The sequence below is a fragment of the Aquarana catesbeiana genome, linkage group LG10 (assembly GCF_042186555.1).
Source record: "Aquarana catesbeiana isolate 2022-GZ linkage group LG10, ASM4218655v1, whole genome shotgun sequence".
In the NCBI taxonomy this organism is placed as follows: Eukaryota; Metazoa; Chordata; class Amphibia; order Anura; family Ranidae; genus Aquarana; species Aquarana catesbeiana.
The window spans coordinates 3385536-3412567 of record NC_133333.1 but is presented as its reverse complement, the minus strand read 5'-3'; the positions used below and the strand labels follow the sequence as shown (position 1 = coordinate 3412567).

The window sequence follows — 27032 nt, the reverse complement described above, 5'->3', positions numbered from 1 at the left end:
GTTGTATAGGGTGGGCTTGTTTTGGTTGTATAGGGTGGGTTTGTTTTGGTTGTATAGGGTGGGTTTTGTTTTGGTTGTATAGGGTGGGTTTTGTTTTGGTTGTATAGGGTGGGTTTTGTTTTGGTTGTATAGGGTGGGTTTTGTTTTGGTTGTATAGGGTGGGTTTTGTTTTGGTTGTATAGGGTGGGTTTTGTTTTGGTTGTATAGGGTGGGCTTGTTTTGGTTGTATAGGGTGGGTTTGTTTTGGTTGTATAGGGTGGTTTTGTTTTGGTTGTATAGGGTGGGTTTTGTTTTGGTTGTATAGGGTGGGTTTTGTTTTGGTTGTATAGGGTGGGTTTTGTTTTGGTTGTATAGGGTGGGTTTTGTTTTGGTTGTATAGGGTGGGTTTTGTTTTGGTTGTATAGGGTGGGCTTGTTTTGGTTGTATAGGGTGGGTTTGTTTTGGTTGTATAGGGTGGGTTTGTTTTGGTTGTATAGGGTGGTTTTGTTTTGGTTGTATAGGGTGGGTTTTGTTTTGGTTGTATAGGGTGGGTTTTGTTTTGGTTGGCTGGGGCGGGGTTATTTTGGTTGGCTGGGGCGGGGTTATTTTGGTTGAAAACTGTCCGTTAGGAAATTTTCTCTTTGGAAGAATTGTCAGCATTGTGTTCAGCTATTGATGTTGATAAAGGGACAGTTTGCAGGCACGGAGCCTTTCATGTGAGAATGCTTTACAGAGAACTTGCTGTGTTGCCCGTAGCAACACCTCTGGGAGGACAAAGTGTTTAAAGTTGAACTCTGATCAGAAATATTTTGGAACCTTTGAAGGTGGGAAATGACATAAATCATTGATAAATCCCTCCATAAAGAGTCACTATGCCTGCTCCTGCCCCCCATGCCACCAGTCCTGCAACATCACCACTATGGTTCTCTTACTGCCATATAATTATATTCACATTGGCTGCAGTGGGAGGACTGCCCCCCCCTCCCCCCCCCCCCCCAATGTTTGGAACTGGCTGCAGGAAGTGATGGTTGGAGTTCAGCTTTAAAAACTCATCTGCTGATTCCTCACATTTTGTTGCTTCTCAGACTCCCATGTTCTGGTCTGATGACGGGTTCTCCTCTGCATCCTCTTATCACTGTATTTATTATTGACAGATCTGTTACATGACATGTGAATTGTACATTGATGGGTCTCTGATACCGAGGAGACGGCTTGCTCTGTGACTGGAGGGACTTGTGTGGCCCGTGTCAAGCTGGCCGTTTTATAGCCGCTACAGAAGTGCTTGTCATAGGCTGATATCAGACCAGCCGTTCTGCTGCTGATCAATTACCTGTAGAGGGATCACTGAGAGGCGATTGTTGGTGATCGACATTCAGCAGTATTCATGCCAAGAGCAGAGCAACTCCGCTACAGAGGGATGGACTGCCGCTGACCTTTCCTCCAGCAGAATTGCCCGTCTGACATCAGCCTTAGCGGTTTTGTTGCTGTGAAAAAAATGAATTCAGGAAAGCGATCTGACTGTGTGGAGCCAGCGACAGATTCCCCGGGTTCAATAGCTTCTCATGGTATCCAATGCAGCTGATGATCGTGGCACGCCAGTCATTTATAGCTGCATAGATAAGTACTGTGACCACCTACATATACAGGCGGGAAGTAAAGGATTTGTAGATGCTACAAAGTATCCAATGTGACCGGCAACAACCCGCAACACTCCAGCCTTTTGATTGGTGTGAAAATGGTGGAAGTCTGAGCTTTGTGTTACCGCCATGATATGTGATTTGTAGGATTCGCCCTGAGCCCACACATGTCTGAATCTCTGGACAATCACCGTCCCATAGACATCAATACCGTCCCATAGACATCAATACCGTCCCATAGACATCAATACCGTCCCATAGACATCAATACCGTCCCATAGACATCAATACCGTCCCATAGACATCAATACCGTCCCATAGACATCAATACCGTCCCATAGACATCAATACCGTCCCATAGACATCAATACCGTCCCATAGACATCAATACCGTCCCATAGACATCAATACCGTCTGCTGTGTCTTGTGATTGGGAATTGTGTGCCGTCTGCCATGGATATCGTGTGACTTTTGTAGTTTTGTATTTTTTTTTTTTTCTTCTGCTTTCTTACAACCAATGTCTCAGTTTGGGGGCTACATCTGGAAGTAATGTTCATATTCATCAAGGCCCCTCTGTAGGAGAAGTTGTGTGTTGTGTTTTTTTTTTTTTCCTCTGTAGTTGTCCTAGACCTGGATGTCTAAATTCCTCCTGTGAGCGGTGCTAAAATGACCACCAATGGTGGGGGGGTCGCTTCTACACTGACACCCAAGGTTGGGGGGGGTCGCTTCTACACTGACACCCAAGGTTGGGGGGGGTCGCTTCTACACTGACACCCAAGGTTGGGGGGGTCGCTTCTACACTGACACCCAAGGTTGGGGGGGTCGCTTCTACACTGACACCCAAGGTTGGGGGACATTTCCCACTGATAACTAGTGTAGGCTTACAGTTTTTACAGTTTTTCTTTCTGGATATCATTTATTAGGCATGATGGGACTTGTAGTTCAGCAACAGCTGGGGGGCAAGAGGTTGATCACCCATGCTGCTTTAAGAATCCCCAGTGATGTATAATATTGGAGGATGTGCTACCTGTGAAAAGGGAAGACCAGTCCCTGTAGGATCCGTGCTTACACCAGTCCCTGTACGCTCCGTGCTTAGACCAGTCCCTGTACGCTCCGTGCTTAGACCAGTCCCTGTACGCTCCGTGCTTAGACCAGTCCCTGTACTCTCCGTGCTTAGACCAGTCCCTGTACTCTCCGTGCTTAGACCAGTCCCTGTACGCTCCGTGCTTAGACCAGTCCCTGTACTCTCCGTGCTTAGACCAGTCCCTGTACTCTCCGTGCTTAGACCAGTCCCTGTACGCTCCGTGCTTAGACCAGTCCCTGTACTCTCCGTGCTTAGACCAGTCCCTGTACTCTCCGTGCTTAGACCAGTCCCTGTACTCTCCGTGCTTAGACCAGTCCCTGTACTCTCCGTGCTTAGACCAGTCCCTGTACTCTCCGTGCTTAGACCAGTCCCTGTACTCTCCGTGCTTAGACCAGTCCCTGTACGCTCCGTGCTTAGACCAGTCCCTGTACGCTCCGTGCTTAGACCAGTCCCTGTACTCTCCGTGCTTAGACCAGTCCCTGTACTCTCCGTGCTTAGACCAGTCCCTGTACGCTCCGTGCTTAGACCAGTCCCTGTACGCTCCGTGCTTAGACCAGTCCCTGTACTCTCCGTGCTTAGACCAGTCCCTGTACTCTCCGTGCTTAGACCAGTCCCTGTACTCTCCGTGCTTAGACCAGTCCCTGTACTCTCCGTGCTTAGACCAGTCCCTGTACTCTCCGTGCTTAGACCAGTCCCTGTACTCTCCGTGCTTAGACCAGTCCCTGTACGCTCCGTGCTTAGACCAGTCCCTGTACTCTCCGTGCTTAGACCAGTCCCTGTACTCTCCGTGCTTAGACCAGTCCCTGTACTCTCCGTGCTTAGACCAGTCCCTGTACTCTCCGTGCTTAGACCAGTCCCTGTACGCTCCGTGCTTAGACCAGTCCCTGTACGCTCCGTGCTTAGACCAGTCCCTGTACTCTCCGTGCTTAGACCAGTCCCTGTACTCTCCGTGCTTAGACCAGTCCCTGTACTCTCCGTGCTTAGACCAGTCCCTGTACTCTCCGTGCTTAGACCAGTCCCTGTACGCTCCGTGCTTAGACCAGTCCCTGTACTCTCCGTGCTTAGACCAGTCCCTGTACTCTCCGTGCTTAGACCAGTCCCTGTACGCTCCGTGCTTAGACCAGTCCCTGTACTCTCCGTGCTTAGACCAGTCCCTGTACGCTCCGTGCTTAGACCAGTCCCTGTACGCTCCGTGCTTAGACCAGTCCCTGTACGCTCCGTGCTTAGACCAGTCCCTGTACGCTCCGTGCTTAGACCAGTCCCTGTACGCTCCGTGCTTAGACCAGTCCCTGTACGCTCCGTGCTTAGACCAGTCCCTGTACTCTCCGTGCTTAGACCAGTCCCTGTACTCTCCGTGCTTAGACCAGTCCCTGTACGCTCCGTGCTTAGACCAGTCCCTGTACGCTCCGTGCTTAGACCAGTCCCTGTACTCTCCGTGCTTAGACCAGTCCCTGTACGCTCCGTGCTTAGACCAGTCCCTGTACGCTCCGTGCTTAGACCAGTCCCTGTACTCTCCGTGCTTAGACCAGTCCCTGTACTCTCCGTGCTTAGACCAGTCCCTGTACGCTCCGTGCTTAGACCAGTCCCTGTACGCTCCGTGCTTAGACCAGTCCCTGTACGCTCCGTGCTTAGACCAGTCCCTGTACGCTCCGTGCTTAGACCAGTCCCTGTACGCTCCGTGCTTAGACCAGTCCCTGTACGCTCCGTGCTTAGACCAGTCCCTGTACGCTCCGTGCTTAGACCAGTCCCTGTACTCTCCGTGCTTAGACCAGTCCCTGTACTCTCCGTGCTTAGACCAGTCCCTGTACTCTCCGTGCTTAGACCAGTCCCTGTACGCTCCGTGCTTAGACCAGTCCCTGTACTCTCCGTGCTTAGACCAGTCCCTGTACTCTCCGTGCTTAGACCAGTCCCTGTACTCTCCGTGCTTAGACCAGTCCCTGTACGCTCCGTGCTTAGACCAGTCCCTGTACGCTCCGTGCTTAGACCAGTCCCTGTACTCTCCGTGCTTAGACCAGTCCCTGTACGCTCCGTGCTTAGACCAGTATAAGAGTGACTGCAGTGCTGGATATCTCCCAGTAACTATTTATACAGTGTAATCCCTGCAGAGAAAATGTCATAAAGGATCCAATGTTGCGGCACCAGAAATGCAGCTGCTTCTATGTAGACATCAGATGAATGTGAACACTGAGACCCCCTCACCTCCATCCGGGGCAGTGTGTCCTCTGCTGTGTGTATATCAGGCCAAGCATGCTCCCATTCTGGGGTGCAATAAAGTGTGACCCAAAACATGGAACAAAGTCCACTGGGAAAGAAATGTCATTTCATTTGTGATCAACAGAAAATGTCCTTGTGTAGAAGGGTGGAGTCTGTGTACAACAAACCTTCACATCTCTCCTTTTATGTGAGCAACAATGTGGCATCTTCCCCACTTATTATTATTATTATTATACAGGATTTATATGGCGCCAACAGTTTGCACTGCACTTTACTACATGAGGGCAGACAGTACAATTGCCATACAGTTCAATACAGGAGCAATCGGAGGACCCTGATCCTGAGAGCTTACAATCTAAAAGCCACAGATATAAGTTCAGCCCCAGAAGAGAACATTTGGAGATTGTACATAGTGTTGGATCTCTCTGGCTCAGTAATGTGTTTTTTTTTTTTTTATATAGCGCCCACAGTTTACTGTTCACCCTCATGTTGTAAAGTGCTGAGCGCAGTCACCATACAATCCAATACAGGAGGAATCGCAACGCCTTGATCCGGAGAGCTTACAATCATAGGCCTGGTTCACACCTATGTGTTTTCTAGTGTAGGGTTATACCAATACCCTTTTTATATAAAAGTGTGTATGTATATATATATATATTTTATATTTATTTTTTACATTTTTAATCAGCGGTCACAAATACCGATACTTTTGGTCAAGTACTCACCGATACCAGGGTGGATTTAATTCAAATCACTAGTAAAAAGTCTTGATTTAAACCATCATTTTTAAAGAGCAACTGTCATCTCTGTCCTGCAGCGGCTCCTCCTCTGACCCGACAGTCCCATTCACTTTAATGGGACGGCTGGTGAAGCGGCAGTGACACGACAAGGGGAGGTGATTGGACGCCCACTAACAGGCGCTGCCATGATGGATCTATAATGACAGGGGCTCTTTATATGTAAGGACTCATTTTTAGAGCTGGTAGTTCAAATGTTTAATATTTGCAAGCAAAATTAAGGTTTCCTATTTAGAATAAGCTGTCAGGTTAGTAAAACAGCGATATCAGAACCGATTTAATCATACAGTTTGTAGTGTACATAGATATGCAAAACTGTGGGATAAAGGAATATTCCTGAACTTTGTTTTATCTCGTTACTGTGACATTGTGTGAATGCATCAATGCAGTGCATGTTATCTCAGCTTGCAGTGCTTGGATTAATTGAATGAGTTTACTATAAAGTGTGGGTAAAAGCAAAACTTTTATTTTAATTTTTTTCACTGTTGGATGGAGTGGAGAGGGATTAGAACCCCTGTATGGCTTTTATTGTCTGTGACCCCATTAGGCTGCATTCACACCTGAGCAGAGCGACTTTCTGGCGTTTTTATTTGAGAGTTTTCAGAGAAAGTGTTTTCCAGGTTCAGCTGTTTTGGTTGTGGGACAGGAAGTGATGGGAAATCTCCCCATTGGGGCAAAGAATGTGAAAAATAAACTTTACAGGGGTTATAACCCCCCTCCCTACTCCTATCCATAAGGGGCGGAAAAAAAAGTTTTGCCTTTTTAGTTCTACTTGTATGATAGAAGTGAGCAAGTTTACTATACAAGTGGGATTTCATTAAGTCTTCTGTATATCCTACAGGCTGCAGTCTGTCCCCTTGGAAGAGATGATCTGATTTTTATGTTCATTGATCATTTAGAGCAGGGGCTCCTTCAGGGGGTGGACTGTGGGGGGTAAACAATCCCTGATCTTTGGTATTAGGGTAGAAATAGTTGGTGTCAGTGGGTGGAATAGTGCCCCATTTTAGTTGTCAGTGGCAGGATTTATGCCCCATTGTTGGTGTCAGTGGCAGGATTTATGCCCCATTGTTGGTGTCAGTGGCAGGATTTATGCCCCATTGTTGGTGTCAGTGGCAGGATTTATGCCCCATTGTTGGTGTCAGTGACAGGATTTATGCCCCATTGTTGGTGTCAGTGACAGGATTTATGCCCCATTGTTGGTGTCAGTGACAGGATTTATGCCCCATTGTTGGTGTCAGTGACAGGATTTATGCCCCATTGTTGGTGTCAGTGGGAGGAATAATGCCTGAAGGGTTAGATAAAGGGCAAGCAAAGGGCCACATCCTGCCCCAGGGCCGCAGTTTGGAGACCCCTGATTTAAGGGAACTCGATGAGTGCCTGAACAATGCAATTGTCATGTGACAGGATAGAGATATCGGCCCTGTGTGTGGATTATTCATCCCTGTAGTTGGGATTTGTGTGTGATAACGTGCTGGAGACCATAGAGAGAGCCCAGTGTTTGCTCATTGTCCATAGGTGTGTGGTGACCTCTCCTACAGCCCAGTCCCCTCCTGTGGTGACCTCTCCTACAGCCCAGTCCCCTCCTGTGGTGACCTCTCCTACAGCCCAGTCCCCTCCTGTGGTGACCTCTGGTACAGCCCAGTCCCCTCCTGTGGTGACCTCTGGTACAGCCCAGTCCCCTCCTGTGGTGACCTCTGGTACGGCCCAGTCCCCTCCTGTGGTGACCTCTGGTACGGCCCAGTCCCCTCCTGTGGTGACCTCTGGTACGGCCCAGTCCCCTCCTGTGGTGACCTCCGGTACGGCCCAGTCCCCTCCTGTGGTGACCTCCGGTACGGCCCAGTCCCCTCCTGTGGTGACCTCCCGTACGGCCCAGTCCCCTCCTGTGGTGACCTCCCGTACGGCCCAGTCCCCTCCTGTGGTGACCTCCGGTACGGCCCAGTCCCCTCCTGTGGTGACCTCCGGTACGGCCCAGTCCCCTCCTGTGGTGACCTCCGGTACGGCCCAGTCCCCTCCTGTGGTGACCTCCGGTACGGCCCAGTCCCCTCCTGTGGTGACCTCCGGTACGACCCAGTCCCCTCCTGTGGTGACCTCTGGTACGGCCCAGTCCCCTCCTGTGGTGACCTCTGGTACGGCCCAGTCCCCTCCTGTGGTGACCTCTGGTACGGCCCAGTCCCCTCCTGTGGTGACCTCTGGTACGGCCCAGTCCCCTCCTGTGGTGACCTCTGGTACGGCCCAGTCCCCTCCTGTGGTGACCTCTGGTACGGCCCAGTCCCCTCCTGTGGTGACCTCTGGTACGACCCAGTCCCCTCCTGTGGTGACCTCTGGTACGGCCCAGTCCCCTCCTGTGGTGACCTCTGGTACGGCCCAGTCCCCTCCTGTGGTGACCTCTGGTACGGCCCAGTCCCCTCCTGTGGTGACCTCTGGTACGGCCCAGTCCCCTCCTGTGGTGACCTCTGGTACGGCCCAGTCCCCTCCTGTGGTGACCTCTGGTACGGCCCAGTCCCCTCCTGTGGTGACCTCTGGTACGGCCCAGTCCCCTCCTGTGGTGACCTCCGGTACGGCCCAGTCCCCTCCTGTGGTGACCTCCCGTACGGCCCAGTCCCCTCCTGTGGTGACCTCCCGTACGGCCCAGTCCCCTCCTGTGGTGACCTCCCGTACGGCCCAGTCCCCTCCTGTGGTGACCTCCCGTACGGCCCAGTCCCCTCCTGTGGTGACCTCCCGTACGGCCCAGTCCCCTCCTGTGGTGACCTCCGGTACGGCCCAGTCCCCTCCTGTGGTGACCTCCGGTACGGCCCAGTCCCCTCCTGTGGTGACCTCCCGTACGGCCCAGTCCCCTCCTGTGGTGACCTCCCGTACGGCCCAGTCCCCTCCTGTGGTGACCTCCGGTACGGCCCAGTCCCCTCCTGTGGTGACCTCCGGTACGGCCCAGTCCCCTCCTGTGGTGACCTCCGGTACGGCCCAGTCCCCTCCTGTGGTGACCTCCGGTACGGCCCAGTCCCCTCCTGTGGTGACCTCTGGTACGGCCCAGTCCCCTCCTGTGGTGACCTCTGGTACGGCCCAGTCCCCTCCTGTGGTGACCTCTGGTACGGCCCAGTCCCCTCCTGTGGTGACCTCTGGTACGGCCCAGTCCCCTCCTGTGGTGACCTCTGGTACGGCCCAGTCCCCTCCTGTGGTGACCTCTGGTACGGCCCAGTCCCCTCCTGTGGTGACCTCTGGTACGGCCCAGTCCCCTCCTGTGGTGACCTCTGGTACGGCCCAGTCCCCTCCTGTGGTGACCTCTGGTACGGCCCAGTCCCCTCCTGTGGTGACCTCTGGTACGGCCCAGTCCCCTCCTGTGGTGACCTCTGGTACGGCCCAGTCCCCTCCTGTGGTGACCTCTGGTACGGCCCAGTCCCCTCCTGTGGTGACCTCTGGTACGGCCCAGTCCCCGCCTGTGGTGACCTCTGGTACGGCCCAGTCCCCTCCTGTGGTGACCTCCGGTACGGCCCAGTCCCCTCCTGTGGTGACCTCTGGTACGGCCCAGTCCCCTCCTGTGGTGACCTCTGGTACGGCCCAGTCCCCTCCTGTGGTGACCTCCGGTACGGCCCAGTCCCCTCCTGTGGTGACCTCTGGTACGGCCCAGTCCCCTCCTGTGGTGACCTCTGGTACGGCCCAGTCCCCTCCTGTGGTGACCTCTGGTACGGCCCAGTCCCCTCCTGTGGTGACCTCTGGTACGGCCCAGTCCCCTCCTGTGGTGACCTCTGGTACGGCCCAGTCCCCTCCTGTGGTGACCTCTGGTACGGCCCAGTCCCCTCCTGTGGTAGACTCTGCCCTGGTCTAAGTTTAAACCTCTCTGTATTTATAGCCGCTCTTATTCTTATAAACCATAAAAATGCAGGAAGCTGGAGGCGGCTTCTGCTCGCCCTTTGAAGTGTGTCCTCGGCTGCGTGGGAACGAACCGCAGAGATGGTCCGGTGTGTCAGTATAGGGCCACAGGGGCCCAGGCTCTGGGAAGGAGCTGGTGGTCGCAGAGCTGCAGTAAAGAGGACTGGTTGTTTGTGTCTACGCAGCCAGTCTGGACTGGAATAATCCAGTTTCACTTGGCCGAGTGCCACCTCCCAGGCCGAGCATGCTGCATTTCCTTCATAGAGGCCGCCCAGAGGCTGGGGGATGGGGCAGCTCTCATGCAAAGTGTGAACTGCTTTTCAATTAACCTGGATATGTTACAAAGAGGCCAGCATGGTGGTGTGTGTACGTGCTTGTGTGTGCTGGGGGGGCTTTGTCATTCATCATTGTTCCCCCTCTGTATTTGTTTAGCAGCGGCACTGATGCATCTTTGTGCTAAAAAAAAAAAATCTGACTTGGAAATCCAGTGAACCTTTTCTGTACATATCCTCGAAAATGAAGTTCTTTCATTAAATCAGAAACAGGAGTGCGAAAATAAAACACAAAGAAAATAGACCTAAAAGATGCAACAAAGGAGTATGGGAGGAAAAGCCGTGTCTGGAGAAACAAGGAGTTCAGTACAGTCTGACATTGTGGTTACATTGTATCCATGGGAGATCTCCATGTACAGTCTGTCATTGTGGTTACATTGTATCCGTGGGAGATCTCCATGTACAGTCTGACATTGTGATCACATTGTATCCAGGGGAGATCTCCATGTACAGTCTGTCATTGTGGTTACATTGTATCCGTGGGAGATCTCCATGTACAGTCTGACATTGTGATCACATTGTATCCAGGGGAGATCTCCATGTACAGTCTGTCATTGTGATCACATTGTATCCATGGGAGATCTCCCTGTACAGTCTGTCATTGTGATCACATTGTATCCATGGGAGACCTCCATGTACAGTCTGTCATTGTGTTTACATTGTATCCATGGGAGATCTCCCTGTACAGACTGTCATTGTGGTCACATTGTATCCATGGGAGATCTCCCTGTACAGTCTGTCATTGTGATCACATTGTATCCATGGGAGGTCTCCCTGTACAGTCTGTCATTGTGATCACATTGTATCCATGGGAGATCTCCCTGTACAGTCTGTCATTGTGATCACATTGTATCCATGGGAGACCTCCCTGTACAGTCTGTCATTGTGATCACATTGTATCCATGGGAGGTCTCCCTGTACAGTCTGTCATTGTGATCACATTGTATCCATGGGAGGTCTCCCTGTACAGTCTGTCATTGTGATCACATTGTATCCATGGGAGACCTCCATGTACAGTCTGTCATTGTGGTTACATTGTATCCATGGGAGACCTCCATGTACAGTCTGTCATTGTCACATTGTATCCATGGGAGGTCTCCCTGTACAGTCTGTCATTGTGATCACATTGTATCCATGGGAGACCTCCATGTACAGTCTGTCATTGTCACATTGTATCCATGGGAAGCCTCCATGTAGAGTCTGTCATTGTGGTCACATTGTATCCATGGGAGACCTCCATGTACAGTCTGTCATTGTGATCACATTGTATCCATGGGAGACCTCCATGTACAGTCTGTCATTGTCACATTGTATCCATGGGAAGCCTCCATGTTGAGTCTGTCATTGTGATCACATTGTATCCATGGGAGACCTCCATGTACAGTCTGTCATTGTCACATTGTATCCATGGGAAGCCTCCATGTACAGTCTGTCATTGTGGTCACATTGTATCCATGGGAGATCTCCCTGTACAGTCTGTCATTGTGATCACATTGTATCCATGGGAAGCCTCCATGTACAGTCTGTCATTGTGATCACATTGTATCCATGGGAAGCCTCCATGTACAGTCTGTCATTGTGGTCACATTGTATCCATGGGAAGCCTCCATGTACAGTCTGTCATTGTGATCACATTGTATCCATGGGAAGCCTCCATGTACAGTCTGTCATTGTGGTCACATTGTATCCATGGGAAGCCTCCATGTACAGTCTGTCATTGTGGTCACATTGTATCCATGGGAGACCTCCCTGTACAGTCTGTCATTGTGATCACATTGTATCCATGGGAAGCCTCCATGTACAGTCTGTCATTGTGATCACATTGTATCCATGGGAAGCCTCCATGTACAGTCTGTCATTGTGGTCACATTGTATCCATGGGAAGCCTCCATGTACAGTCTGTCATTGTGGTCACATTGGGGATTTACCTTCTTTTCTTCTTATGTGTACAACAGTACACATGTTTATAGGAGGAGCTGATATTAGACCGTTACACCAGGAGACATGACTGACACTCACTGGCAACCACTCAGTTTTTTATTTATTTATTTTAATTTCCTAGATATTAAAATGTCTCTGATTCGCCTTCCGAAGGCAAACTGATTGCAGCAGTTTTTCTGACTTAATTATGGAAGGAGCCGGATTATTTTGTTTCCATCAGCATGCTTAATGGAGATTGTTCTGTACTTCTATTAGCTGGACCTATGTACCGCTTTTATTTCCTTTTTCTAGCTTGTAATGTTGATGAAATGTTGCCTCTCTTTGCTGTTTAGCTGTAACCGTTGTGAATGGTGGAGGGAGGGCGGCACCTGGGCGGTGCCATTGTGTGACAATAAATAAACCTTTGTACACTCCTCATGCTAGATCCATGATTCACAGGTGAGGATTTTGTCCTTTGCTCCTTGCAGATGGAGTAATTATAGCTCAGTGCAGCATTCCGGTGTTCAGGCCGGTGCAGCTGAGAAATATTAATCACACGGATTGCAGATTGTGCATTGCTGTCCGTCTGCATGGTGATGACCTGCCCTGCAATAGATAAACATCCAGCTTCTCTTCTTGACTCGGTTGAATTGATGATAGGCAACTCCTATCCTCATATTGATTAGTGGTTCCAAATTAATAATAACTACTGCAGTAGGGAACAGACACAAAAGATACGCTCAGCATCTTTCCAAATTACTGTTCTGCTTTATTATGACGCAATTGAAGGTTTTTATGCACATGATTACGTAGGTATCACATTAATATTACAATTGTACATTTATGGTAACAAGGGGCGTTACATAGGCAGGCTAATTCTAATCAGGACTCGAAAGAATGTAAACATTTACTGAAAACATTATTAGTGCCGTGCACAGTGAGGGCAATGTGCAATACATACAAAATACAATACAATTATATACAGAACGTACAAATTTCCATTACAGTCTCCCCTCTTTTGATCAATATTTTGATCACTAACCATACCTGCTATCACCTTTAACCTGGAACCTCCACACGCTTAGGTGGAGGTAGTCCTGGCCAAAGAGGCAAAAAACTCCATTGTGGAGAAAATAATAGCTGAGCAACTTTTTCATTACAAAATGACTTTTCATTGTGAAAAACAAATGATTGATAAGACATATTTACAGAGTACTGGCTGTACACTCCTGTGGCCAGAATGGCCTTCTAGCTGAATTGTGGACATGCTGACTTATCAGCATATGTAAACACAGACAATTCTACATAAAATGGAAGACGTACAAAAGACAAATATGACTTCAACATGGCTAAACTATTTTTCAAATATATATATCCCTTACAATTAAAGTAACTGAATCAAAAAGTACCCTAGACTGTGATCACAAGAGGGAAACAAATCAAACAGAGATTTCTTTAATTTAGTCATTTTTTCTTCTCACCCACTCAATGCAAATATGGAGTTGTGCAGAGATTGCAAAACATGCAACTTTTTTGATTCTACTGATACATTCTCATTACATAAATATATAAATTGCCCGTACAGAAAATGTAATGGTTCACTTTAACCCCTTCATGCCTAAGGCTTTTTCTGACATTTTGTTGCTTGCAAGTTAAAATCCGTATATTTTGCTAGAAAATTACTTGGAGCCCCCAAATTATATATATATATATATTTTAGCAGAGACCTTAGAGAATGAATTGGCGAACGTTGCAAATGTTATGTTGCACTGTATTTGCACAGCAGTGTTTCAAATGCAATTAAAAAAAAAACAACACTTTCATGAATGGGAAAAAAAACAGTAAAGTTACCCTGATTTTATTTATTTATTTTTTTAATGTGAAAGATGGTGGCGCCAAGTAAATACCTAATATGTCACGCTTTCAAATTTCGCACGCTTGTGGAATGGCACCAAACTACGTTACTTTAAAAATCTCCATAGGCGACGCTTTAAAAATTTCTATAGGTTCCCAGTTTAGAGGTCTAGAGGAGGTCTAGTGCTAGAATTATTGCTCTCACTCTGACATTCGCCGTGATACCTCACATGTGTGGTTTGAACCCCGTTTACATTTGCGGGCGTCACCTAATATATGTGTTTGCTTCTGTGCGCGAGCTCGGAGGGATGGGGGTTCTTTAAAAAAATGTTTTTGCTTTTTACACTGTCCCTGTTGAAAAAAAAAAAATTCTTATCACTTTTATTGCTGTAGGAAGGAATGTAGACATCCCTTGTGACAGTAATAGGAGGTCACGGGTTCTCTTTATGGAGGGATCCGGGGTCTATAACACCCCAAATCCCTCCTTAGCACTTAAAAGTATTCCAAACGCCAAAATCTGCATTTATGAATACTGACTTATTTTTTATTTGGCGCCATTAAGTCTTCTGTAAACTCGAAGTGACGTCATGATATCGCTTCCGCATTACTAGATCCGAGACCCGATCAAAGCCAACTCCGGCTTCGTTCGGGTCTCTGGCCAGCTGGCGAACATGTCGGACGGTTTCTCGTGCCTCCCGGTGGGACGGGAGAGCCTGGCCGAGCCACGGGAGGAGGGGGATGTCCCCTCCCACTGCTTGGGATAACGGCCGAGCGGCTTTTTTAGCCACAGCGGTTGCTATCCCGAGAGAGCTAACCACCCGCTCTAAAACACGCATCACCCCGGCGGGAAAAGGTTTAATCTCTGCAAGTTAAAAGGGTTCTTTACTGTAAGAGCTTTTAAAAAATGGCAGTGTCTTTCACAGGAAATTGTTCTAGTAGACGGTTTCAGAATGGAGTTGGAAGCAGAATGTAATTTGGAGGGTTTCTTGGTTATAATGTTGACCGGTCATTGACTCTCTTGTCATTAGTGATCTGCAAAAATTCCCCCTCCCCTCACATTAAAGTAAATTGAATCCATATTTTGGGTGTACAGAAGTATAACCGGTTCAAAAAAGTTAATTTCCCGACACGTGGCGGAAATGGAACTGTCACATTGGTTGTACTGTCAAACCATCCAATGGCTGCTGGTGTCATAATGGATCACATGTGCAACACCATGGTAATTGAAGATTTAAACAGAGACCAAGATGGCGGCTTCCTTGGCTGAAAATGATTGGAGGGTTTACTGCAACTTTAAAGCTGAACCCTTCAATCCTTTTCAGCCAAGGAAGCGGCCATCTTGGCCTGTGTCTGATCTGCAGTTGCCATGGTGCTTCACATGTAATCAGTTATGACTGCAGACATTTCATGGTTTGATATTTGGGTTGAGGGCACATCCAGTGTGACCTTTCCTGGCATGCCGGAAATTAAACTTTTTTTTTTTTTGAAACGATGGGTTCATTTCTGCTTTCATATTTTTTTTTCGAATTGTAACCAACCTGCCCGGTATTGGACGATCCTACAACCTCCATTGGAAAGTTTGGGAAGTCTTTCACATGAAGTAGGAATGAAGCGGATTCTTGTGAGAAGCCTCAGGTGGAAGATGCCATTCTTTGGCTTGTGAACTGCATACATCTAAGCCTAGTCAGCGGCACTGCAAGGACCTCACCGCCCTGGCACTGGTCATTGAATGGCAGCTTCCATCGGAGTTTTCTGGCACAGGTAGATTGCCTTTCCAAGCTCTTCTCATATGGAGTCTTGTCTGTGTAGAAGCTCCTGAATGGTGCATGACGGGGGTCATAGATGGATCTAGCAGGGACAGCCCATGGCTACAGGAACCCCCCCGGTCAGATCCCTCTTCATGCACAGTGCTTGCAGGTTTGTATTTACAGACCGTACAAGATGGGATCCATTGCTTTGCCCGGGACACGGGAATAGTGTTCTCCCTCATTGTACAACAATCGGAGATCTTGTGTTTATTCTTATCACTAATACATTGAAATGTTCAAACCAGAAAAACTGGCCTTGTTGGTGCTTCATGGAGCCACCGCCTAAACGTCTTCCCGCCACCCGTCAGGCTTGTTTGCCCTAATTCCCGGTGAGTACGGGGGGCCCCTTCTGAGGCATTGTCAGCTTTAAAGGGGTATTCCTCCAGGATTATGAGCGGAATCCCATATCCTGGCAGTATATTGAGAAGATGGGAGATCTTTTCATATCATTTAGAGAGATGACTAAGCCGCGTCTTTTATCACCTTAGGCTCCCTCCACACAGGTAGTGTTTCCCAATATCTGTCTCACGCTTGTCAGGCGCCTTCAGCGATTTCCAGACGTTCAGCAAAGGTTCTGTGAGCGTTCACAGCGCACCACAAAGGCCTTCACAAATCTTTCGGGGCCAACGTAAACGTTCGATTAATGAGTAAGTCGTACATGAACGCTCCTCCTCTTCTGTGGTTAGTCAGAAATACATTCTTCTATTTTATGATTTCTAAGATTGTTGGGAATGAGAGAAAAATGTTATGTTCTTATCAAAGAGATACAATTTGGGAGACCAAAGCGTTTGTGATTGTGTGAAGTCTAAGCCAGGCGCCCCTCCTCCATTTCCAGGATATGTTCACATTGGACCATTGATTAACATGGAGGGTTGGTGTTGTCGAGTGTTTGATCTTCCCAATTTATTCGGCTTAGGACTTTGATATTGGAACTCCGGGATGCCTGCTGGGATTTCTAATCAACACCAACTTTATATTTTATGTTCAGTTGTCAATAAGGTTTACGGTTCCCTCACACAGTTTGATATCGATGCGGATTATTAGGAATTAATATATTTTTTGGTATTTTAACTTGCTGTGAAATTATTTCAATGTAAATTTCTACTTTAAAACACTCCGGGGATTCCTGAATAAGCATTTTGGAAATGGGACAGTTAGTTTTGTGAAGTAATGGCAAAGCCGAGTCTTTGTTTTGTTGGTGGGATTGATCTGAGGGACATTAAGGCCAATGATAATATATACCAGTGTTCTCCAAACTTTAGCCGGGGGGCCAGATGCTGCCCCTTGCTTGGCTTTATCTGGCCCTTGGGATTCTTTTCCTCCAATTGACACTAATGATGGGGCACGATTCCTCCCACTGACACCAGTGATGGGGCACGATTCCTCCCACTGACACCAGTGATGGGGCACTATTCCTCCCACTGACACCAATGATGGGACATTATTTCTCCTATTAACACCAATGATGGGGCACTATTCCTCCCACTGATACCAATGATGGGGCACTATTCCTCCCACTGACACTAATGATGGGACACTATTCCTCCCACTGACACCAGTGATGGGGCACTATTCCTCCCACTGACACCAGTGATGGGACACTATTCCTCCCACTGACACCAGTGATGGGGCACTATTCCTCCCACTGACACCAGTGATGGGGCACTATTCCTCCCACTGACGCCAGTGATGGGGCACTATTCCTCCCACTGACGCCAGTGATGGGGCACTATTCCTCCCACTGACGCCAGTGATGGGGTACTATTCTATAAACTGGCCCTTTGTTTAGAAAGTTTGAAGCCCCCTGATATATACAATGGACAGTGAAATGCGTCAAATTCAGTCATTTTGGTGCCATCTATAATAAGCTATTTTTTTAGAAGCGGCTGTGAAGGAAGTGGCAGTGGAGCGCTGGAGGGATCAGTATAGGGCAGTCATTCTTTCCATATTCTGCCACAAATTCGTGCTGGTTTCTCTCCACGGTTTTAAAATCTTAACATGGATTGTTGCATATTGAAGGCCAATGAGATCAAAGTGGTGAAAAGCTGACCGGTTAGTAAGAAAAGGCAAAACACTGGCTCAATATATTAATAAATTGCTAGGTAGGATGGTCTGATCTAGCTTCCAAACTGATTTTGCTGGGTTATCTCTTTAAATATATTTGGCAAATGAGCAGAGGAATCATCACCAGCTGCTTTATCAATAGGAAAACTGTCAAAATTGATTCTTGCCATAGGAAGTATTGATGAAGTAGTGTATTGATTTCACCATTCAGTGAAACCCCCCCCCCCCAGTGTTGTTCTGAAATCTGCTGTAGGTTACTGGAGGTCTTGGAGCGCTCATACTCTAGAATACTGGTGGCCTTGGAGTTGTCACCACCTAGAATACTGGTGGCCTTGGAGTTGTCATCACCTAGAATACTGGTGGCCTTGGAGCTGTCATCACCTATAATACTGGTGGCCTTGGAGTCGTCGTCACCTATAATACTGGTGGTTCTGGCCTGGAGTCCTCATAATCTATAATACTGTTAATTTTGGAATCCTCATCCTCTAATACTGGGGGCCTTGGAGTTGTCGTCACCTATAATACTGGTGGTCCCGGCCTGGGGTCCTCATAATCTATAATACAGTTAATCTTGGAATCCTCATCCTCTAATACTGGGGGCCTTGGAGTCGTCATACTCAATTAACTTGGTGGCCTTGGAGGAGTCATGCTGTATAATACTGATGGCCTTTGACTCATCATCATTGTACTCTATAATACTGTGGGCCATGGAGAAGTCGTTCTCTAAAAATCCCCATTCTCTAATACTGGTGGCCCTGGAATCATTGTCGTCGTACTTTATAATACTGGTGGCCTTGGAGTTGTCGTAATCTAAAATCCTCATCCTCTAAAACTGGTGGCCTTGGAGTCGTTGTCGTACTTTAGAATAGTGGTGGCCTTGGAGGCTTCGTACTCAATAATATCGGTGGCCTTGGAGGAGTCGTAATCTCTAACACTGCAAATCTTGGAATCCTCTAATACTAGGGGCCTTGGAGAAGTCTATAATACTGGTGGCCTTTGAATCATCATCGTTGTTGTACACTCTAATACTGGTGGCCTTGGAGTCTTCATACTCTATAATAATGGTTGCCTTGAAGAAGTTTGTACTCTATATAATACTGGTGGCCTTGGAGTCTTCATACTCTATAATAATGGTTGCCTTGGAGAAGTTTGTACTCTATATAATACTGGTGGCCTTGGAGTCTTCATACTCTATAATAATGGTTGCCTTGGAGAAGTTTGTACTCTATATAATACTGGTGGCCTTGGGGTCTTCATACTCTAATACTGGTGGTGGCCTTGGAGTCATTGTCCTCGTACTCCATAATAATGGTTGCCTTGGATTTGCCTATTGTATAATACTGGTGGCCTTGGAGTCATCGTACTCCATAATACTCTCTGTTCGTATTGAAGCTTGGGTTAGTGAGAGATATCTGAGAGATGGATACATGTCACATCAGGACTGAGATTACAACTAATAACCTATATCCCATTGACCGTGTTTATCTGGAGCCCAGACCGGGAGCATTGTTTGCGGTGTCTGCCATGACCTGATTACACTGATCAGCCATTAGGGTGATATCCTAGGCTAATGGTAACTACTGCATGTCATCTCTTCAGCTCCATTAGTGAGTCCGTAATAATAATATGTGAATATTCCGTTGTGATTGAGGTACTCTGATGTATGAAGGAGGAATACTTGCTGAGATCCCACCACCACACTTCCTAAGATATAGAAGAAATTTAGATTCATCCTCTAAATGTCAGTTTTGGGGGAGGAGTGTTAGGCAGCCTGACCTATGATGTAATTTCCCATCGTGTCTCGTGTTTGCAGTGAAATGAGTTGTCCTCAGGTGACATTGGTGTGATTAAGGTATGAGAATTCATGAAGTGCAATTTTACTCTTACATCAAGACAGCTGAATATATCCTCCCATCCCCCCCCCCCCATTGCTCTGAATGGATTGTGGATTTGCTGTACCCATAGGGAGGAGTTCATAATAAGCTGCACTGGAGTGCAGCCAATCAACTTTTACATTTTTTTTTTTTTTCCCTAAGATGCATAGGAAAAATGAAAGCAGCTGATTGGTCTCAGGCACTTTTTTATTTCTCCGCCCCCCCCCCCCCCCTCTCCCAGACATTACCAGGAAGATTGTCCACAGCATCTAAACACCTCCCAGCGCTTACTTTTCCATTCTTGTTTAATAAGTCTTGTGATTGCCATAAGATGGTTTATTAATTTATTATAGCGGAACTAAGCCCTCCAATCCTTTTCAGCCAAGGAAGCCGCCATCTTGGCCTCTGTTTGATCTACAGCTGCCATGGTGCTGCACATGTGATCAGTTATGACACCGGCCATTCCATGGTTTGACAGTTTGGTTGGGAGCACAAGCAAATGTGACAGTTAGTTCTTTCATACTGCCAGCACTCGGGTGTCAGAGGTAAAAAAACGTTTTTCGGGCACTAGCGGGGCACTTTTAACCCCCGCTAGCGGCCGAATAAAGGGTTAAAAATGCCCGCAAAGTGCCGCTGCCCATTGATTTCAATGGCCAGGAGCGGTGTATACACGGCTCCTAAAGCGCCTCAAAGAAGCTGCTTGCGGGACTTTTTTTGACGTCCTGCCAGCGCAGCGCCCCCGTGTCAGAGCCCTCGGGATTGCAGATAAGGCGCTTTACATGCACTATTATGCCTGAAAAACGCCTCCACTCTGAAGGGGCGCCTAGGATTCCTGGGAAACAATTTTTTTGAAACTGTTAAATTGATGGGTTTAGTTTTTGCTTTAGGCTCCATTTGCACTTGTGCGAATTGTCATGTGACTTTGGACAAGTTGCAGCCGATTATTTTCAATGGCACCTGTTCAGATCGGTGCGATTTAAAAAAAAAAAAAAAAAAAAAAAAAGGTGCCTGCACTACTTTGATGCGACTTAGGAGGAGTAGAGAGTGTGAAGTCAGATTTAAAGAGGAAGTAAACTCTTATGGGTTTTACTTCCTCTTTTTTTTCCCCCTGCAAAGTGAAAGCCTAACCCATTATGTGCCATTTACCTGCAATTGAAGCGTGCGCTGTCCCCGCTGCCGGCCGTCCATCTTCACCTCTCTTCCTTCAGGGGCAGCGGACTCCGGCTCTATGACTGGTCGGAGTCGTGTGACGTCATTCCCGCACATGCCGTCAGTCACGGCACTTGCTAGTGAAGAAACGGCACAGAGGGGCATTTCTTCACAACGCATACGCCGATGACATCAGCGCACTACAAGGTAAATATCTCCTAAACCGCGCACGTTTAGGAGATATTTGCAGTACTTATAGCTAAGCCGCCTTTATAGGCTTACCTATAGGTAAAACTTCCGCATTGGGGTATACAGCCACTTTATATTTGCCAAAAAATCGTGCGACTTTGGAGTCACAAAAGTGTGAATGGAACATTTTTGTGCCCATTTTCTCGACACTTTCCATTTAGAGAATGTACCTGTTGATCCTGCCAGACACACGGTCTGCTGCCTTGTCAGTGACAACCGTCTGTGAGATCATAGAACCTCGGCAGCATCGCACCTTCTAGTAAGGCTGGCCATACATTGTACAATCTTCCTTCATATTTACCACAATTGTATAATACGAGGTCAGACCTAAACACTTTACATTTGTATGCAATAAAGTCAGGACCCTGTACTGCATAGCTGAAGGTAAATCTGAAGAAAATTGTATAATGTATGGCCAGTCTAAGTGTGTCTGACTGCTTTATTTCTTTATCCCGGGCGCTGGGCTGTTCTTTATCGTGGTTTGCAGGTGACATTGTTTCAGCCTTTTCACACCCTGCCCCCCCCCAGTCCATGAAGAGGAGTGGAGCTGTCATTTATATGATTGGCCTCAGGCAAAGGATAGGAACGTCCCGCTGTGACATCTGCAGGGTGCGTCACATGCTGCCACTTGGCTCCACCCACCTGTAGACAGTGCAGAGAGGCGTGGGAAATGTCACATGACCTTATAGAAGAGCTCCACAAAGGTATTTGGCTTCATTGAAGTGATGAGATTTCTGTTCAGTTCTAGTAATGGACTCTCTGCCCATATACATGACGTGGTCTGTGAGGGTCTACACACATTATAAGAAGCTCCCGCCATCTTATCTCTGCAGTTCTAAAAGTGATACTAAAGTATCGTTACTTATTTAAATAAAAGAGTTATACTTCCCTGCTCTGTGTAATGGTTGTGCACAGAGCAGCCCTGATCCTCCTCCTATCAGGTCCCTCTTCGCGGCTCCTGGCTCCTCCTTCTTGCTGTAAGCAGCTTGCTATGGAGGCATGTGAGCCGAGCCGCAGCTCCGTGTATCCATTCAGACACACAGCTGTGGCCCCGCCCCTCTTTTTCCTCATTAACGGAGTTCCACCCAAATTCTGAACAATATCTGTATGTATTCTCTTCCTTGCCTAGATGCTGACATGCCGTTTAAAAAAATTTAAATCACCGTAATTACCTTTTATTTTTCTATTCTTCTTTGCACTTCCTGGTTCTCCTCCCGTGGGAGTAGGCGTGTTTCTAGCCTCTCCCAGACTCCTGGGAGCTAGTCTCAGGCTTCCCAGGATGCCACTGAGCATGTGCAGGAAGGAGCGGTGAATGCTGGGAGCACAGCATTCACCACATCCAGGAAATAAATGCTTGTGGGCTTCAAATGCCCACAATGAAGATGGAAACCGCCTGCAGTGAATAATATAAGTTATTCTTTCCGACGAAATCTGACACAGGCGGACATATTACACACAATATGTGAGTATGTAATGCTGAGAAGAAAAGTTTGTGAATGAACTCAAAAAAAAAAAAGATAGGTGGACTCCCGCTTTAATAAATAAATGCGACATCACTGCATCAAGGAGGAGGAGAGTGACTACTGCATGTGGTGGCCGGAGCACTATATATTTATATTATATATATATATATATATATATATATATATATATATATATATATATATATATATATATACATAGAGGTTGTGTGAAGGAAAGAGATACTTTGCATCTCTCTGTGTAATAACAGAGGAAATCATCACTTTATTATTGGACTTTTATTATGTTTTGCACAGTATTATTATCACTATTATTATTGGACATTTATTTTCACCTATATACGTTTTGCACAGTATCCCGATCACCGTTTATTGTGAATGTGATCTCTATTAATGCAGCGCTGTCACATTTATATCTTATTACTGTTATTTTATGTGGGAGCATTTCTAGTGACAGCCGCATTTCTGGTTGTTTATATTTACATTTTCTTACAGCATAATAGAGCACAACGACTCTACTTTTACTTTGCATTCTTTTTCCTCATTTGCTCACTGACTTTGCCAGCAGCGGGAGCCAATGGCACTTTGCTGCTTTCTCAGCCAATGAGGAGGGAGAGTCCCGGGTAGCGGAGTCTCTCATGCACATCACTAAATAGTGAGGTATTAGGGGGGCTGACGCCAATGCAAAACACGGATAAAATCACGTTTTTAGCGCTGCTTTTTTCCTGGCGTCTGTACTAGCTTTACAGTTTGTTTTTTAAAAGGCCTGTGGGCATGAGGCCTAAAGGTCTTTATTATTTAAGCAAAAAATAAAAATGTTATACTTACCGGCTCTGCAATGGTTTTGCAGAGAGCAGCCCCAATCCTCCTCTTCTGGGGTCCCCCTGCTAGTGCTTCTGGCTCCTCCCCCTTGCTGAGCACCCCCATAGCAAGCCGCTTACTAAAGGTTTGTGCTCACTCCTGAGTCAGCTCTGTGTGTCCATTGACGCACACAGCGCCCTCCTTCCACAGAGATACTCCCCGCACAACCGACACCAATGTTATTCTCAGGGCCGCCTCCTTCCACAGATACTCCCCGCACAACCGACACCAATGTTATTATGTAGCCTGTTCTCAGGGCCTCTTCCTTCCACAGAGATACTCCCCGCACAACCGACACCAATGTTATTCTCAGGGCCTCCTCCTTCCACAGAGATACTCCCCGCACAACTGGCACCAATGTTATTATGTAGCCTGTTCTCAGGGCCTCCTCCTTCCACAAAGATACTCCCCGCACAACCGACACCAATGTTATTCTCAGGGCCTCCTCCTTCCACAGAGATACTCCCCGCACAACCGGCACCAATGTTATTATGTAGCCTGTTCTCAGGGCCTCCTCCTTCCACAGAGATACTCCCCGCACAGCCGACACCAATGTTATTATGTAGCCTGTTCTCAGGGCCTCCTCCTTCCACAAAGATACTCCCCGCACAACCGACACCAATGTTATTATGTAGCCTGTTCTCAGGGCCTCCTCCTTCCACAAAGATACTCCCCGCACAACCGACACCAATGTTATTATGTAGCCTGTTCTCAGGGCCTCCTCCTTCCACAAAGATACTCCCCGCACAACCGACACCAATGTTATTATGTAGCCTGTTCTCAGGGCCTCCTCCTTCCACAAAGATACTCCCCGCACAACCGACACCAATGTTATTATGTAGCCTGTTCTCAGGGCCTCCTCCTTCCACAGAGATACTCCCCGCACAACCGACACCAATGTTATTATGTAGCCTGTTCTCAGGGCCTCCTCCTTCCACAAAGATACTCCCCGCACAACCGACACCAATGTTATTATGTAGCCTGTTCTCAGGGCCTCCTCCTTCCACAAAGATACTCCCCGCACAACCGACACCAATGTTATTATGTAGCCTGTTCTCAGGGCCTCCTCCTTCCACAGAGATACTCCCCGCACAACCGACACCAATGTTATTATGTAGCCTGTTCTCAGGGCCTCCTCCTTCCACAGAGATACTCCCCGCACAACCGACACCAATGTTATTATGTAGCCTGTTCTCAGGGCCTCCTCCTTCCACAAAGATACTCCCCGCACAACCGACACCAATGTTATTATGTAGCCTGTTCTCAGGGCCTCCTCCTTCCACAAAGATACTCCCCGCACAACCGACACCAATGTTATTATGTAGCCTGTTCTCAGGGCCTCCTCCTTCCACAAAGATACTCCCCGCACAACCGACACCAATGTTATTATGTAGCCTGTTCTCAGGGCCTCCTCCTTCCACAGAGATACTCCCCGCACAACCGACACCAATGTTATTATGTAGCCTGTTCTCAGGGCCTCCTCCTTCCACAAAGATACTCCCCGCACAACCGACACCAATGTTATTATGTAGCCTGTTCTCAGGGCCTCCTCCTTCCACAGAGATACTCCCCGCACAACCGACACCAATGTTATTATGTAGCCTGTTCTCAGGGCCTCCTCCTTCCACAGGCCGGGACGTTGCAATCCTATAAATACATTGCTGGATGCGGCTTGTGGAATGTTTGCAGAGGGAGATCGTTTGGTTTTTTTCCCACAGCTCCTCTTAGACGTGTCTGTGGATCTCTCCTACGTCTTATGTTTAGTAATATTTAACAGCACAGTTCTATTTTAAAGCCGGTGACACAAACCGCCATGGTGAACACTTCACCGTCCGGATCCCATCCCCTCATCCGGAGGCTCCATTTCCCCCCCTCCAACACCCCCCCATCCCCCCCCATCCCCCGGGGGGCGCAGTCGTGTTTTTTCCCCGGCGTTGGACGCCGCTCACATCTATTGTTCTGTTTGCTGCACTGAAAGCCACAAATGTATTTCTCTCCCTTTCATGGATCGTTTCCAGACACTTTTATTTTCATGACGAAGAGTCGAGTTTATTTATCAGCGGCCCGTACAAAGCCGGTTCATATCACCCTCTGGAGGCTTTTATTATATCATTTTTTTTTTATATTAAAAGTAAGATGTGATGAAAGCGGCCGCCTCCTCAGGATTTTATATGTACACTTTGTTCCTTTAGACATTCCTTGTTGTATTGTAGACACCAGTCCCCTCCCCCCCCCCTTGTGTCCACATACCAAGGTGTGTCCTGCCAGCCCGTTGGGTCATCATGCCCTGTTTTGTAACAAACGCGGCTGCACCATTTATGGATCTCGCGGTAGTCATTTTGTGGCTGCAGTTTGGACCTGGAGATTTCCCCAGAGAGTTTGTCCTGAAAAATGTGGCTGTTCATACAAATATTAAAAAAGGTGTCAGAGAGCAGCATGCAAATTCTTTTTTCTGCAGGTCACCCCCAGCGTGGCTGCGGAGGAGAATTACTTGTGTTTTTGTGATTTGTGCCCTTTATTGCGGCTCACGTCTGGTGGTGTGCATGCTGAAAATATGTTTCTGCTTTGAGAACAATGGATGTCTGTGCTGTCCTACTCCGCTCTCAGCCCCTCTCCAGTGTCTGACTTTTTTTTTTTTTTTTTGTTAGCAGGGCGGAGCAGAATATGACCGTGTGCACAAGCTGTAACATTAACCTCATCTCCCTGTATATGGACGCTTATTTAAAAGAAAGCAAATAGCCGCCAGATCCTTGCCCCCCCCATATAGGAACCAAACCAGAACCCGCTGCAAAAATATAAAATATTTCTTTTTTTTTTTTTTTTTTTTTTTTTTTAAAGGTAATTTTATGAATGTTTTTGCAAAAAGAAAGACCGTGTATAACATGTCAATGTACATACAAAAGGTGACTTGGTTACATAGTCAGATTGAAAAAAGACACAAGTCCATCTAGTTCAACCATATAAAAAAAAAAAAGAAAAAAAAGAAATAAAAAAAAAAAAAATCATACAATCCCATATATACAATCCTATACTCACAGGAAGGCAAAAAAAACCCAGAAAAGTATGATCCAAATTGCTACAGCAGGGGAAAAAAATTCCTTCCTGATCCCCCGAGAGGCAATCAGATTTTCCCTGGATCAACTGTACCTATACATGTCAGTTCCCCGTTATATTCTGTACATTTAGAAAAGAATCCAGGACTTTCTTATAGCAGTCTACTGATCTGACCAGATCCACTTCTGGAGGGAGTCTATTCCACATTTTCACAGCTCTTACTGTGAAGAAACCTTTCCATATTTGGAGATGAAATCTCTTTAACTGTAAAGGTAAAGAGTGCCCCCCTTGTCCTCTGTGATGATCGTAAAGTGAATAACTCCACACCAAGTTCACAATATGGGCCCCTTCTATATTTATACATGGAGATCATATCCCCCCCTTATGTATTTATACATGGTGATCATATCCCCCCCTTATGTATTTATACATGGAGATCATATCCCCCCCCTTATGTATTTATACATGGAGATCATTTTTCCCTTATGTATTTATACATGGAGATCATATCCCCCCCTTATGTATTTATACATGGAGATCATATCCCCCCTTATGTATTTATACATGGAGATCATATCCCCCCTTATTTATTTATACATGGAGATCATATCCCCCCTTATGTATTATACATGGAGATCATATCCCCCCCTTATGTATTTATACATGGAGATCATATCCCCCTTATGTATTTATACATGGAGATCATATCCCCCCTTATGTATTTATACATGGAGATCATATCCCCCCCTTATGTATTTATACATGGAGATCATATCCCCCCTTATGTATTTATACATGGAGATCATATCCC

At 47.1% G+C, this 27032-nt stretch overlaps 1 protein-coding gene across 1 annotated transcript in view; it reads left to right on the top strand.

The window, feature by feature from the left end:
• The window catches only part of SPEN (spen family transcriptional repressor), an 80362-nt gene that overhangs the window by 12661 nt on the left and 40669 nt on the right, over nucleotides 1-27032 (top strand).